The 16,189-nt window shown below is 44.5% G+C and overlaps 1 protein-coding gene across 1 annotated transcript in view; it reads left to right on the forward strand.

The window, feature by feature from the left end:
• LOC137345322 (NACHT, LRR and PYD domains-containing protein 3-like) overlaps window positions 1-16,189 on the forward strand; it is a 73,471-nt gene that overhangs the window by 45,150 nt on the left and 12,132 nt on the right. The window lies entirely within an intron of this gene.

Here is a 16,189-nt window from a genome sequence, read left to right on the forward strand (position 1 = left end):
CTTGACCCCAACATACCTCGATCTCATTTGCAGCCATGTTCAAGACACCTGGGGAACTACTTGGCTCAATTGACAACCTCCCTTCATGCAGCTCAAGTAGAACAAAGTAGTCGGAAGGATGGAAATGCATTAGAAGCAGTTCAAAGAAGGTTTACTAGAGTAATACCTGGAATGGGTGGGTTGTCCTATGAGGAAAGGTTGGACAGGATCGCCTTGTATCCACTGAAGTTTAGAAGAGTAAGAGGCAACTTGATTGAAACATATAAGATTCTGATAGGTCTTGACAAGGTGGATGTGGAAAGGATGTTTCCTCTTGTGGGAGAATCTAGAATCAGGGGTCACTGTTTAAAAATAAGAGGTCACCCATTTAAGACAGAGATGAGGAGAATTTTTTTCTCTGAAGGTCGTGAGTCTTTGGAACTTCCTTCCTCAATAGGCGGTGGAAGCAGAATCTTTGAATATTTTTAAGACAGAGGTAGATAAATTCTTGATATGCAAGGGGGTGAAAGGTTGTTGGGGATAGGGAGGCGATCAGCCATGATCTTATTGAATAGCGGAGCAGACTCAAGGGGCCGAGTGGCCTCCTCCTGCTCCAACTTCATATGTAAGGAGAACAACCCCAGATTTTCCAATCTAACCGTGTAGCTAAAATCCCCCATCCCTGGAACTGTTGTGCTAAATCTCTACTGCACCCTCTCAAAAACCCTCACATTCTTCCTAATGTGTGGTGACCAAAACTGGACGTAATACTCCAATTGTGGCCTAACCAGAGCTTTATAAAGATTCGACATAACTTCCCTGCTTTTGTACTCAATACTTCTATTTATGAAGCCCAAGATCCCATAAACTTTGTTAACTACTCTCCCAATATGTCCTGCCATGTTCAAAGACCCATGCACATGAACTCCCAGGTCCCTCCATTCCTGCACACTCGAGAGCTGTGCCATTAAGTCTGTATTGCCTCTCTCTATCTCTTCTGCCAAATGCATCACCTCACACTTCTCTCTATGACATTCCATCTGCTATTTGTCTGCCCATTCTGATAGCCTATCTATGTCCTGATGCAGGCGATTGGTATCATCCTCATAAGAACATTAGAAATAGGAGCAGGAGTCGGCCATTCAGTCCCTCGAGTCTGTTCTGACATTCAATAAGGTCATGACTGATCTAATTGTGGCCTTAACCCCGCTTTCCTGCCTGCCCCCAATAAACATCGACTCCCTTGTCAATCCAAAATCTGTCCAACTCAGCCTTGAATATATTCAATGATCCAGCCTCCACTGCTCTCTGGGGAAAAGAATTCCAAACACTAACAACCCTCGGAGACGAAGTTCCTCCTCAACTTCATCTTCAATGGAAGGGCCCTTAGTTTGAAACTGTGCCCCCACAAGATTCCCCATAAGACTGCTGAGAATGACAACACATTGGAGAGCAGTCCAGACCATGGCACCAATGAGCAAGAGACTGCACAAGGGGGACAGCAAAGTGTAGGAATGCAGTGGTTATAGGAGATTCCATAGTCAGGTATTTCTGTAACCCTCATTGTGAGTCCCACATGGTGAGTTGCCTCTTTCATGCCGGGGTAAAGGCGAGAGTGCAGAATAGTTTGCAGGGGAAGGAAGCGCGCTAGCAGTGGTGGGACACATCAATACCAATAAACATAGAGAGGGAAGGTACTGAGATCCTACAGTCAGATTTTCAGGAGCGCGGGAGGAAGTTTAAAAAGTCAGATCTCTGGTAATAATCTGTGGATTAGTCCCAGTGTCACACACCAGTGAGAGTAGAAATCAGAAGATAGGGAGCATCAATATGTGGCTTGAAGCATGGTGCAGGAGGGAGGGCTTCAGATTCTTGGGGCATTGGGACCAGTTCTGGGGCAGGAGGCACCTATTCAAAAGGGACAGGTTCCACCCCAACAGGACTGGGACCAATGGCCGAGTGGGGATGTTCACTGGTGCGGTTGCGGAGGTTTTATATTGAAGTGGCAGGGGGATGATCACTAGCATATAGAAGTAGAATAGAGGAATAAGGTAAATAAAGTGTATTGGATAGTACTAGAAAAGGAAGTAGGACCATATTCGATATGAACATACACCTTAGCAGGTGGAGTCGGTCATTCGGCTCCTGGAGCCTGTACCATTTGATAAGTTTAGTTTAGTTTAGAGATACAGCACTGACCAGGCCCTTCGGCCCACCGAGTCTGTGCCGACCATCAACCACCCATTTATACTAATCCTACACTAATTCCATATCCCTACCACACCCCCACCAGTCCCTATATTTCCCTACCACCAACCTACACTAGGGGCAATTTATAATGGCCAATTAACCTATCAACCAGCAAGTCTTTGGCATGTGGGAGGAAACCGGAGCACCCGGAGGAAACCCACGCAGACACAGGGAGAACTTGCAAACTCCACACAGGCAGTACCCAGAATTGAACCTGGATCGCTGGAGCTGTGAGGCTGCGGTGCTAACCACTGCGCCACTGTGCGGTGCTAACCATTGCAGCCCCGACTCTACTTTCCCGTCTCGCTGCTATAACCTTTGACACCCCTGTCAATCAAGAATCTGTCGAACTCAGCCTTAAAAATATTCAATGACCCTGCCTTCACTGCTATCTGGAGAAGAGAATTCCACAGACTAACAACCCTATGAGAGAAAACATTTCTCATCATCTTGGTCTTAAATGGGAGACCCCTTATTTTTAAACTGTGTTCCCTAATTTTAGTCTCCGCCACAAGGGGAAACATCTTTTCAACATCCACCTGTCAAGTCCCCTCAGGATCTTATATGTTTCAATAAGATCACCTCTCATTCTTCTAAACTCCAATGAATACAGACCCAACCTGTCCAACCTTTCCTCACATGATCACCCCTTCATCCCAGGAATCAGTCGAGTGAACCTTCTCTGAACTGTTTCTAATGCAATTCTATCCTTTCTTAAGAATGCAGTTTTTCAGATGTTGTCTCACCAACACCCTGTCCAACTATAGCTAAGCTTCCCTACTTTTATATTCTATTCCCCTTGCAATAAACAACAGCATTCCATTTCATTCCTCATTACTTGCTGTACCTGCATACTAACTTTGTGAATCATGTACCAGGACACCCCGATCCCTCTGTACTGCAGAGTTCTGCAATCTCTCTCCATTTCAATAATATACTGCTTTTCAATTCTTCCTGCCAAAGTGGACAAGTCCACATTTTCCCACATAATACTCCATCTGCCAAATTTTTGCCTACTCACTTAACCTGTCTATATCTCTTTGTGGACTCTTTATGTCCTATTCACAACTTACTCGCCTACCTATCTTTGTGTCATCAGTAAATTTAACAACCATACATTGAGTTAAGAGCAGACAATAACAAAAGCTGATATTTATATAGCACCTTTAATGTAATAAAATGACCCAATGCACTTCACAGTAGTATTCTAAAACAAAGTATGATACTGAGTCACATAGATGTGTCAGCTGTGGCTCAGTTGGTTGCCCTCTCACCTCTGCGTCACAAGGTTCTGGATTCAAATCCCAGTCCAGGACTTTTTTTTTAGAACATTACAGCGCAGTACAGGCCCTTCGGCCCTCTGACCTACACTATTCCACTTTCATCCATATATCTATCCAATGACCACTTAAATGCCCTTAAAGTTGGCGAGTCTACTACTGTTGCAGGCAGGGCGTTCCACACCCCTACTACTCTCTGAGTAAAGAAACTACCTCGAACATCTGTCCTATATCTATCACCCCTCAACTTAAATCTATGTCCCCTCGTGTTTGCCATCACCATCCGAGGAAAAAGACTCTCACTATCCACCCTATCTAACCCTCTGATTATCTTATATGTCTCTATTAAGTCACCTCTCCTCCTCCTTCTCTCCAATGAAAACAACCTCAAGTCCCTCAGCCTTTCCTCGTAAGACCTTCCCTCCATACCAGGCAACATCCTAGTAAATCTCCTCTGCACCCTTTCCAAAGCTTCCACATCCTTCCTATAATGCGGTGACCAGAACTGCACACAATACTCCAGGTGCGGTCTCACCAGAGTTTTGTGCAGCTGCAGCATGACCTCGTGGCTCCGAAACTCAATCCCCCTACTAATAAAAGCTAACACACCATATGCCTTCTTAACAGCCCTATTAACCTGGGTAGCAACTTTCAGGGATTTATGTACCTGGACACCAAGATCTCTCTGTTCATCTACACTACCAAGAATCTTCCCATTAGCCCAGTACTCTGCATTCCTGTTACTCCTTCCAAAGTGAATCACCTCACACTTCTCCGCATTAAACTCCATTTGCCATCTCTCAGCCCAGCTCTGCAGCCTATCTATGTCCCTCTGTACCCTACAACATCCTTCGGCACTATCCACAACTCCACCGACCTTCGTGTCATCCGCAAATTTACTAACCCACCCTTCTACACTCTCTTCCAGGTGATTTATAAAAATGACAAACAGCAGTGGCCCCAAAACAGATCCTTGCGGTACACCACTAGTAACTAAACTCCAGGATGAACATTTGCCATCAACCACCACCCTCTGTCTTCTTTCAGCTAGCCAATTTCTGATCCAAAGCTCTAAATCACCTTCAACCCCATACTTCCATATTTTCTGCAATAGCCTACCGTGGGGAACCTTATCAAATGCCTTACTGAAATCCATATACACCACATCCACTGCTTTACCCTCATCCACCTGTTTGGTCACCTTCTCGAAAAACTCAATAAGGTTTGTGAGGCACGACCTACCTTTCATAAAACCGTGCTGACTATCGCTAATGAACTTATTCTTTTCAAGATGATTATAAATCCTGTCTCTTATAACCTTTTCCAACATTTTACCCACAACCGAAGTAAGGCTCACAGGTCTGTAATTACCAGGGCTGTCTCTACTCCCCTTCTTGAACGAGGGGACAACATTTGCTATCCTCCAGTCTTCTGGCACTATTCCTGTCGACAATGACGACATAAAGATCAAGGACAAAGGCTCTGCAATCTCCTCCCTAGCTTCCCAGAGAATCATAGGAGAAATCCCATCTGGCCCAGGGGACTTATCTATTTTCACACTTTCCAAAATTGCTAACACCTCCTCTTTGTGACCCTCAATCCCATCTAGCCTAGTAGTCTGTATCTCAGTATTCTCCTCGACAACATTTTCTTTCTCTACTGTAAATACTGACGAAAAATATTCATTTAACGCTTCCCCTATCTCCTCTGATTCCACACACAACTTCCCACTACTATCCTTGATTGGCCCTAATCTAACTCTAGTCATTCTTTTATTCCTGATATACCTATAGAAAGCCTTAGGGTTTTCCCTGATCCTATCCGCCAATGACTTCTCGTGTCCTCTCCTTGCTCTTCTTAGCTCTCCCTTTAGATCCTTCCTGGCTAGCTTGTAACTCTCAAGCGCCCTAACTGAGCCTTCACGTCTCATCCTAACATGAGCCGCCTTCTTCCTCTTGACAAGCGCTTCAACTTCTTTAGTAAACCACGGCTCCCTCGCTCGACAACTTCCTCCCTGCCTGACAGGTACATACTTATCAAGGACACGCAGTAGCTGCGCCTTGAATAAGCTCCACATTTCGATTGTTCCCATCCCCTGCAGTTTCCTTCCCCATCCTACGCATCCTAAATCTTGCCTAATCGCATCATAATTTCTTTTCCCCCAGCTATAATTCTTGCCCTGCAGTATATACCTGTCCCTGCCCATCGCTAAGGTAAACCTAACCGAATTGTGATCACTATCACCAAAGTGCTCACCTACATCTAAATCTAACACCTGGCCGGGTTCATTACCCAGTACCAAATCCAATGTGGCATCGCCCCTGGTTGGCCTGTCTACATACTGTGTCAGAAAACCCTCCTGCACACACTGGACAAAAACTGACCCATCTAAAGTACTCGAACTATAGTATTTCCAGTCAATATTTGGAAAGTTAAAGTCCCCCATAACAACTACCCTGTTACTCTCGCCCCTATCGAGAGTCATCTTCGCTATCCTTTCCTCTACATCTCTGGAACTATTTGGAGGTCTATAGAAAACTCCCAACAGGGTGACCTCTCCTCTCCTGTTTCTAACCTCGGCCCGTACTACCTCAGTAGACGAGTCTTCAAACGTCCTTTCTGCTGCTGTAATACTCTCCTTGATTAACAATGCCACACCTCCCCCTCTTTTACCATCTTCTCTGTTTTTTCTGAAACATCTAAATCCCGGAACCTGCAACATCCATTCCTGCCCCTGCTCTACCCATGTCTCCGAAATGGCCACTACATCGAGATCCCAGGTACCAACCCATGCTGCAAGCTCACCCACCTTATTCCGGATGCTCCTGGCGTTGAAGTAGACACACTTTAAACCAAGTTCTTGCTTGCCAGTGCCCTCTTGCGTCCTTGTAACCTTATCCCTGACCTCACTACTCTCAACATCCTGTACACTGGAACTACAATTTAGGTTCCCATTCACCTGCTGAATTAGTTTAAACCCCCCCGAAGAGCACTAGCAAATCTCCCCCCCCAGGATATTGGTACCCCTCTGGTTCAGGTGAAGACCATCCTGTTTGTAGAGGTCCCACCTACCCCAGAAAGAGCCCCAATTATCCAGGAAACCAAAACCCTCCCTCCTACACCATCCCTGCAGTCACGTGTTCAACTCCTCTCTCCCTATTCCTCGCTTCGCTATCACGTGGCACGGGCAACAACCCAAAGATAACAACTCTGTTTGTTCTCGCTCTAAGCTTCCACCCTAGCTCCCTGAATTTCTGTCTTAAATCTTCCTACCTATGTCGTTGGTGCCTATGTGGACCACGACTTGGGGCTGCTCCCCCTCCCCCTTAAGGATCCCAAAAACACGATCCGAGACATCACGAACCCTGGCACCTGGGAGGCAACACACCAACCGTGAGTCTCTCTCGTTCCCACAGAACCTCCTATCTGTTCCCCTAACTATGGAGTCCCCAATGACTAATGCTCTGCTCCTCTTCCCCCTTCCCTTCTGAGCAACAGGGACAGACTCTGTGCCAGAGACCTGCACCCCATTGCTTACCCCTGGTAAGTCGTCCCCCGCAACAGTATCCAAAACGGTATACCTGTTGTTGAGGGAAACGGCCACAGGGGATCCCTGCACTGCTTGCTGGTTCCCTCTCCTTCCCCTGACGGTAACCCATCTACCTACTTCTTTTACCTGAGGTGTGACTACCTCCCCATAACTCCTCTCAATAACCCCCTCCGCCTCCTAAATGATCCGAAGTTCATTCAGCTCCAGCTCCAGTTCCCTAACGCGGTTCTCGAGGAGCTGGAGTTGGGTGACTTGAATGCAAAGATCAAGACGAACACTGCAATGCAGTACTGAGGAAGTGCTGCACTGTTGGAAGTACCGTCTTCCACATGAGATGTTAAACCGAGGTCCCATCGACCAGCTTGGGTGTATGTAAAAGATTCTATGGCACTATTTTGAAGAAGAGCAGGGGGATTTTCCCTGGTGTCCTGGCCAATCCTGGCCCTCAATCAATATCACAGAAACAGATTGTCTGTTCATTATCACATTGCTGTTTGTGGAGTTTACTGTGTGTAAATTAGCTGCCACACTTCCTACATTACTACAGTGACTACACTTCAAAAATACTTCATTGGCTGTAAGGTGCTTTGAGACGTCCGGTGGTCATGAGAAGCATTATAGAAATGTAAGTCTTTCTTTTTCTTTATTTGGAGCTATTAGATCAGGTGACCAAAAGCTTGGTTAAAAGTAGGTTTTAAGGAGTGTCTTATTGGAGGAAAGTGGTCTGGGGAAGGTATTCCAGAGCTTGGGGCCTAGAAAACTGACGGTCACCAATGGTGGAGCGATTAAAATCAGGGATGTACAAGAGGCCAGAATTAGAGGAGCGCAGATATCTCGGAGAGTTGTGGGGCTGGAGGAGATTACAGAGATAGAGAGATTAAGAAGGACTACAAGGAATACAAAGACATGTTTAGACATGTGTGTATAAGCACAAAGTGTGGTGAATAAGTTTGTTGAGCTACAAGTACAAACAGCATGTGGGAATATGAAATAAAAACAAAGTGCAGTCAATACTCAGCAGGTCTGGCAGCATCTGTGGAGAGAGAAGCAGAGTTACTGTTTCAGGTCTGTGACCTTTCATCAGAACTGATGAAAAGATAGGGAAGGATAAAAGGGAAGTGTGGTGACAGTCCTGATTAGGGAAGACAGCTCATTTAAACAGCCGGCACGGTTTGTCGCCTCCCCTCCCCTCCCAATGTGGAGGGGACGGGCTGTCCGACGCCGGCAATAGTGTCAGATGCCTGTGTGCAGGTGCTGGTGCCATCTTTCAAGGGCAGCCAGTTCTGCCAGCCAATTTGAATTTTTAAAGAAGTATCCCTGCCCCAAAATTAACCAAATAAAATTGTAACGCCCCTTTCCCACCCAGTAACAATTACATTAAATATTTGCCCTTTCCCTCCAAAAAACACTTAGCTTTGAAATGTGACCTTTGCCCCCCAGACTTTACAAAGTTTAAAGTTCACCCCTTCCCACAATCCCCTATACTGATGATGATTATTTGGCCCCGTCCCCCCCAGTACCGGACCCTCTCCCCGCACTAAAAATCTTAATTCCCCCCCATCCCGCACCAGTGTCATGCCTGCTTTTCCCAGACGGGGAAGTGAAGGTGTGGGAGGGCCGGCCGCCGCACTGAAGATCATGGCAGGCCCAGAAGATTCGAGGTAAGTTTATTTAAATCTATTCATAAAAATATTTAAATGCAGGTCCTGTTGCCCTGCGGCTGGGGTGCCGTCACAGAGCCTTGCCACTGCCAGGAGGATCAGGCCTGGCCCTCATGGCATCGGGCTCTATGGCGAGCCTCTGCCAGAAGCATCTTCTGCCTCCCCGCCACGGAGCCTGAGATCAGGGGCTCGGTAAAATCCAGCCCATTGTGTTTGGCCTGGTTCGTGCTTGAAGAATTCACCTGTCATGCATCATACAGACTTGTTTTTTGTTTCATCATATTCTCTCGCTCCCTCATTATCCAAGGAGCCCTGGCTTTGGTTCCCCTACCTTTCGAGCTTGTTCGAATGTACTTAGCCCACACCTGAAACAGCTCCTCCTTAAAGATCACCCATGGTTCCATTACCATTTTTCCTATTAGTCTTTGGTTCCATTTTGCCCTGGCTAGATCCCCTCTCATCCCATTGAACGTGTCCATCTTTCACTATTTTAGATTGTTCCTTGCTCTTCTCCATGACTAATCTAAAGCCTATGATACAATGATCACTCTTCCCCAAATGTTCCCCCACAGATACTTGATACACCTCATTCCTCAAGCACCAGATCCACCAATGCCTCCTTCCTAGTTGGACTGAGGACATGCTAGTCAAGGAAGTTCGCCTGAAAATATTTCAGAAATTCCTAACCCCTCCTTTCCCTTTACTCTAACATTATCCCAATCGACATTCGGGTAATTAACGTTCCCCCAATATCACCACTCTATAGTTCTCGCACATCTCTGTGATTTCCGTGCAGATTTGCTCCATTATTTCTCTCTGTCACTATTCCGAGGCCTGTAGATTACCCCCAGTCATGTGATCACATCCTTTTCTTTCTCACCTCTAACCAAATGTATTCTATCCTTGCTCCCTGAAGATCATCCTCTCTTTCCAACACTACAATGTCTTCCCTAATCAGTACTGCCACACACCTCCCTTTTCTCCTTCGCTATGTTTTCTGAACACTTTGTATCCGTGAATATTAAGTGCCCCGTCCTCACCAGTTTTAAGCCACGTTTCTGTTATTTCCACTGCATTATGTTCCCACATAGGTGTTCGTGCTTGTAGCTCATCAACCTTATTCACCACACTTTACATTTCTAAACATGCATTCTGAACCTGTATTCCCTGTAGTCCTTAGTCAGCTCCGATTTAATATGGTACTACTTCCTTCTCTAGTACTGTCCAATACTCTCACTACTTTAAGCACCTTATTCTACACTTTTCTACTTTATATGGTGTTGCCTGTGCCCCTACCAATTTAGTATAAAGCCTCTCCATCTACACTAGTAAACCTCCCCACAAGGACATTGGGCCCAGTCCTGCTGAGGTGCAACCCGTCGTTTTTTAATAGGTGTCTCCTGCCCCAGATCCCAATATCCCAATAATTTGAAGCCCTCTTGCATCATGTCTCGAGCCACACATTAATCCTCCCTATCTTCCTATTTCTACTTTCACTGGTGCGTGGCACGGGGACTAATCCAGAGATTCCTGCCTTTGAGGTCCTACTTTTTAATTTCCTCCCTAACTCCTGAAAATCAGACTGTAGGACCTCAATACCTGCCCTCTCTATGTCGTTGGTACCGATGTGCACCACAACTCTGGCTCACCCCCTTCCCCCTGCAGAATGTTCTCCGTGATGTCCTTTACCCCAGCACCAGGGAGGTAACACATCATACAGGACTCACGAATCTGAATTCGCTGTTTGATTTGTGGGTGACTATCTGACATTGATGGCCTCTAGTTTTGCTTTTCCCCACAAGTGGAAACATTCTCTCTGTGTCTCCTCTATCGAAACTTTTCATACTTTCAAAAATCTCTGTTAGGTCACCCCTCAGCCTGCTCTCTTTTTAGAGAAAAGAGACCAGCCTGTTCATTCCCTCCTGATCGGTATTCCCTACATTTCTGGTATCATCCTTGTAAATATTTTTGCACCCTCTCCACTGCCTCCATATCTTTTTTATAATATGGTGAACAGAATTGTCTGCAGTATTCCAGGTGTGGTCCAACCAGGGTTTGGCACAAGTTTAGCATAACTTCGATACTTTTCAATTCTACCCCCTAGGAATAAACCTTAGTGCTTGGTTTACTGTTAACCTGTGGAGCTACTTTGTGATTTGTGTATTTGTACTCCCAGATCCCTTACCTCCTCTGTCCCATTTAGATTCTTATTTTGCAAGTAATATGTAACCTCTTCACTTTTCTTTCCAAAATGTAACACCTCACATTTATCTATGTTGACATTAATTTGTCAATTACATGTCCATTCTGCAAGTTTGTGAATATCTTCATGTAATTTGTTGCTATCCTCCTCAGATTAACTATCCCCCCCAACCCCAAGTTTGGTGTCATCTGAAGATTTAGAAATTGTGGTTTTGATTTCAAAGTCTAAATCATTAATATAAATTGTAAAACACTGATCCCAGCACTGATCCTTGTGGGTTCTTGAGGGAGCAGATTTAGGACTGAATTGAGAAGGAACTTCTTCACCCAGAGGGTTGTTAATTTATGGAATTCCTTGCCCAGTAAGTAGTTGACGCTACTTCAGGAAATGTTTTTAAAGCTAAGGTAGATATCTTTTTGAACAATAAAGGAATTAAGGGATACGGTGAGAGCGCGGGTAAGTGGATCTGAGTCCACGAAAAGATCAGCCATGATCTTATTGAATGGCGGAGGAGGTTCGAGGGGCCGGGCGGCCTACTCCTGCTCCTAGTTCTTATGATCTTATGATCTTATGAACACCACCTTCCACCTTCTGCCATTCTGAATAACTACTCTTTATCCCTACTCTCTGCTTTCTGTTTTGAAACCAGCTAGCTGTCCATTCTGCTTGTTCCCTGATCCTGCAATCTCTGACCTTATTCATTAGTCTGTTATGTGATACCTTATCGAAGACTGTTTGAAAATCTGGATAAATTGCATCTACTGCATTAACATTGTCTACTTTCTCTGTCACCTCTACAAAAAATTCAACATGGTTGGTTAAGCAAGACTTTCTCTTTAAATCCATGCTGACTATTCATTATTATATCTTTGGTTTCTAGATATTCTTCTATTCCCACCTTTAGTAGGGATTCCATTATGTTTCCGACCACTGATGTTAAGCCAACTGGTCTATAGTTCCCTGTACATGTTCTCTCTCCGTTCTTAAATATAGATATAATGTTAGCTATCGGCCAGTCTTCAGGCACTACACCTTTCTCTAAAGAATTATTAAAAATGTGCAGTAATGTCTCTGCTATCCCTTCCCGAGATTCTTTTAAAATGTGTGGATGTAATCCATTTGGACCAGGGGTTTTTATCCTCTCAGTTTGATTAGTTTATATAAAACTTTGCCTTTTTTATTTTCAATGCTGCTATCTGATTTCTAATCTGTCCACCTATCCTGTTTTCCTGGTAAATATTGAAGCAAGGTCATTATTTAACATTTCTGCCATTTCTCTATCGTTGCCTGTTGTGATATAATCCTGACCATCAATAATTGGTCCTATTTCCATCATGATTTTCCTTTTTTTATTTATGTTCCTGGAAAATATTTTTCTATTTGTTACTTGATAATTTAATTATTCCTTTTTGTCCTTTTTTATTTCTAATCTCTTTGTCGTACTCTCCCCTGCTGCTCATACAAAGAACAAAGAACAAAGAAAATTACAGCACAGGAACAGGCCCTTCGGCCCTCCAAGCCTACGCCGATCCAGATCCTCTATCTAAGCCTGTCGCCTATTTTCTAAGGGTCTGTATCTCTTTACTTCCTGCCCATTCATGTATCTGTCTAGATACATCTTAAAAGACGCTATCGTGCCCGCGTCTACCACCTCCACTGGCAACGCTTTCCAGGCACCCACCACCCTCTGCGTAAAGAACGTTCCACGCATATCCCCCCTAAACTTTTCCCCTTTCGCTTTGAACTCGTGTCCCCTTGTAATTGAATCCCCCACTCTGGGAAAAAGCTTCTTGCTATCCAACCTGTCTATACCTCTCATGATTTTGTACACCTCAATCAGGTCCCCCCTCAACCTCCGTCTTTCTAATGAAAATAATCCTAATCTACTCAACCTCTCTTCATAGCTAGCACCCTCCATACCAGGCAACATCCTGGTGAATCTCCTCTGCACCCTCTCCAAAGCATCCACATCCTTTTGGTAATGTGGCGACCAGAACTGCACGCAGTATTCCAAATGTGGCCGAACCAAAGTCCTATACAACTGTAACATGACCTGCCAACCCTTGTACTCAATACCCCGTCCGATGAAGGAAAGCATGCCGTATGCCTTCTTGACCACTCTATTGACCTGCGTTGCCACCTTCAGGGAACAATGGACCTGAACACCCAAATCCCTCTGTACATCAATCTTCCCCAGGACTTTTCCATTTACTGTATAGTTCACTCTTGAATTGGATCTTCCAAAATGCATCACCTCGCATTTGCCCTGATTGAACTCCATCTGCCATTTCTCTGCCCAACTCTCCAATCTATCTATATTCTGCTGTATTCTCTGACAGTCCCCTTCACTATCTGCTACTCCACCAATCTTAGTGTCGTCTGCAAACTTGCTAATCAGACCACCTATACTTTCCTCCAAATCATTTATGTATATCACAAACAACAGTGGTCCCAGCACGGATCCCTGTGGAACACCACTGGTCACACGTCTCCATTTTGAGAAACTCCCTTCCACTGCTACTCTCTGTCTCCTGTTGCCCAGCCAGTTCTTTATCCATCTAGCTAGTACACCCTGGACCCCATGCGCCTTCACTTTCTCCATCAGCCTACCACGGGGAACCTTATCAAACGCCTTACTGAAGTCCATGTATATGACATCTACAGCCCTTCCCTCATCAATCAACTTTGTCACTTCCTCAAAGAATTCTATTAAGTTGGTAAGACATGATCTTCCCTGCACAAAACCATGTTGCCTATCACTGATAAGCCCATTTTCTTCCAAATGGGAATAGATCCTATCCCTCAGTATCTTCTCCAGCAGCTTCCCTACCACTGACGTCAGGCTCACCGGTTTATAATTACCTGGATTATCCCTGCTACCCTTCTTAAACAAGGGGACAACATTAGCAATTCTCCAGTCCTCCGGGACCTCACCCATGTTTAAGGATGCTGCAAAGATATCTGTTAAAGCCACAGCTATTTCCTCTCTCGCTTCCCACAGTAACCTGGGATAGATCCCATCCGGACCTGGGGACTTGTCCACCTTAATGCCTTTTAGAATATCCAACACTTCCTCCCTCCTTATGCCGACTTGACCTAGAGTAATCAAACATCTGTCCCTAACCTCAACATCTGTCATGTCCCTCTCCTCGGTGAATACCGATGCAAAGTACTCGTTTAGAATCTCACCCATGTTCTCTGACTCCACGCATAACTTTCCTCCTTTGTCCTTGAGTGGGCCAATCCTTTCTCTAGTTACCCTCATGCTCCTTATATATGAATAAAAGGCTTTGGGATTTTCCTTAACCCTGTTTGCTAAAGATATTTCATGACCCCTTTTAGCCCTCTTAATTCCTCGTTTCAGATTGCGCCTACAATCCCGATATTCTTTCAAAACTTCGTCTTTCTTCAGCCTCGTAGACCTTATGTATGCTTCCTTTTTCCTCTTAGCTAGTCTCACAATTTCACCTGTCATCTATGGTTCCCTAATCTTCCCATTTCTATCCCTCATTTTCACAGGAACATGTCTCTCCTGCACACTAATCAACCTCTCTTTAAAAGCCTCCCACATATCAAATGTGGATTTACCTTCAAACAGCTGCTCCCAATCTACATTCCCCAGCTCCTGCCGAATTTTGGTATAGTTGGCCTTCCCCCAATTTAGCACTCTTCCTTTAGGACCACTCTCGTCTTTGTCCATGAGTATTCTAAAACTTACGGAATTGTGATCACTATTCCCAAAGTAGTCCCCTACTGAAACTTCAACCACCTGGCCGGGCTCATTCCCCAACACCAGGTCCAGTATGGCCCCTTCCCGAGTTGGACTATTTACATACTGCTCTAGAAAACCCTCCTGGATGCTCCTTACAAATTCTGCTCCATCTAGACCTCATGTACTTAGTGTCTGTCTTTTTCCAAGACCTCATTTTTCTTTATCTGATGTCTTTATTTATCCAGGGTAACTCATTAGTGTTTCACTTGTTCTTGTTTTTTTTAGCAGAATATATTTTTCCTGGACTGTGTCGAACAGGGTTTTAAATGTTTCCCATTGCTGTTCGACATCACTGTTTGACAATATTGTTGTCAGTTTTATTTTCCTTGGCTCTATTCTCCACCCCTCAAAATCCATTTTTCTCCAATCTATTCCCTGGTCTTCGTCATACTTACCTCCTTCTCAATTATTATCTGAAAGTATATAAAATTAATGTTCAGTATTGTCTCGATGTTCCCCTACTTTTACTTCTTTTATTTACTCTGGCCCATTGCCCATTACTATATCCAGTCGGGAATCCTCTCTTAAATAAAAACAAGAAATGCTGGAACCACTCAGCAGGTCTGGCAGTATCTGTAGAAAGAGAAGCAGAGTTAACGTTTCAGGTCAGTGACCCTTCTTCAGTTCCGACTTCAGTTCCCTCCCTCTAATTATAGAAACCCTTATCACTACCACATTCTATTCTGCTCTTTCCCCCTTGGACAGCCTTCTGAGCCACAGTGCCTTGGTCTGCATTGTGACTGTCTTCCCCACAGTCTTTCTGCTTGTCCTCACAGGTAACAAGTACATTGTACCTTTTGAACAGGACCTGTGTTTGAGGAACCTCCTTCTCAACCTCTCCTCAGTCCTCACCATGCTGCTCCCTAATGGTTACACCCTCTTCTTGAACCTGTGATTTTCTCTGAGCTGTGATTGTGTTCTGGAAAAAACTGTGAAGAAATTCCTCCCCCTCCATTACGTTTGGGAGTGTCTCTAACTCACATTCCAGCCCATTGACTCTGAGCTGGAATGACTGAAGACAGAGACATTTCCTGCTGGTGTGGGAATGTGGGACAGTCTCACTATCCACAAACTCCCACATCCTCCAGTCCCAACACGTAGCCTACCCTGTCATCTCTCGTCTTTTATAATTAATTTGCTTATTGATAGCCTGAATAAACGTAATTAAGTTTTTAAATCAATTAAAAATAAATGTATTAATTGATTTATCTGATTAATTTAATAAATTAATAGATTTATTTCCCCAAGCAATATTTTATTCAAATGCTGCCACTTAGAGAGACAAAAACACACTGTAATACTCAACAACCAATGTTCTGTCCTGTTACTTCCCTCTTTGATGTTTATTGACAGCTCCTGAATATATGAGGAGTTCTACAGTGTGAGATTCATTGTCAGTGACAGGAAAATCTGGTCGTTAATTTCCTCACGTCTTTTTCAGTGTTTCCTGTAACATTCAACAGAAAGTGAATTGTATCAGGTCCGGGTTTGATT

Source organism: Heterodontus francisci, chromosome 28 (assembly GCF_036365525.1).
Source record: "Heterodontus francisci isolate sHetFra1 chromosome 28, sHetFra1.hap1, whole genome shotgun sequence".
In the NCBI taxonomy this organism is placed as follows: Eukaryota; Metazoa; Chordata; class Chondrichthyes; order Heterodontiformes; family Heterodontidae; genus Heterodontus; species Heterodontus francisci.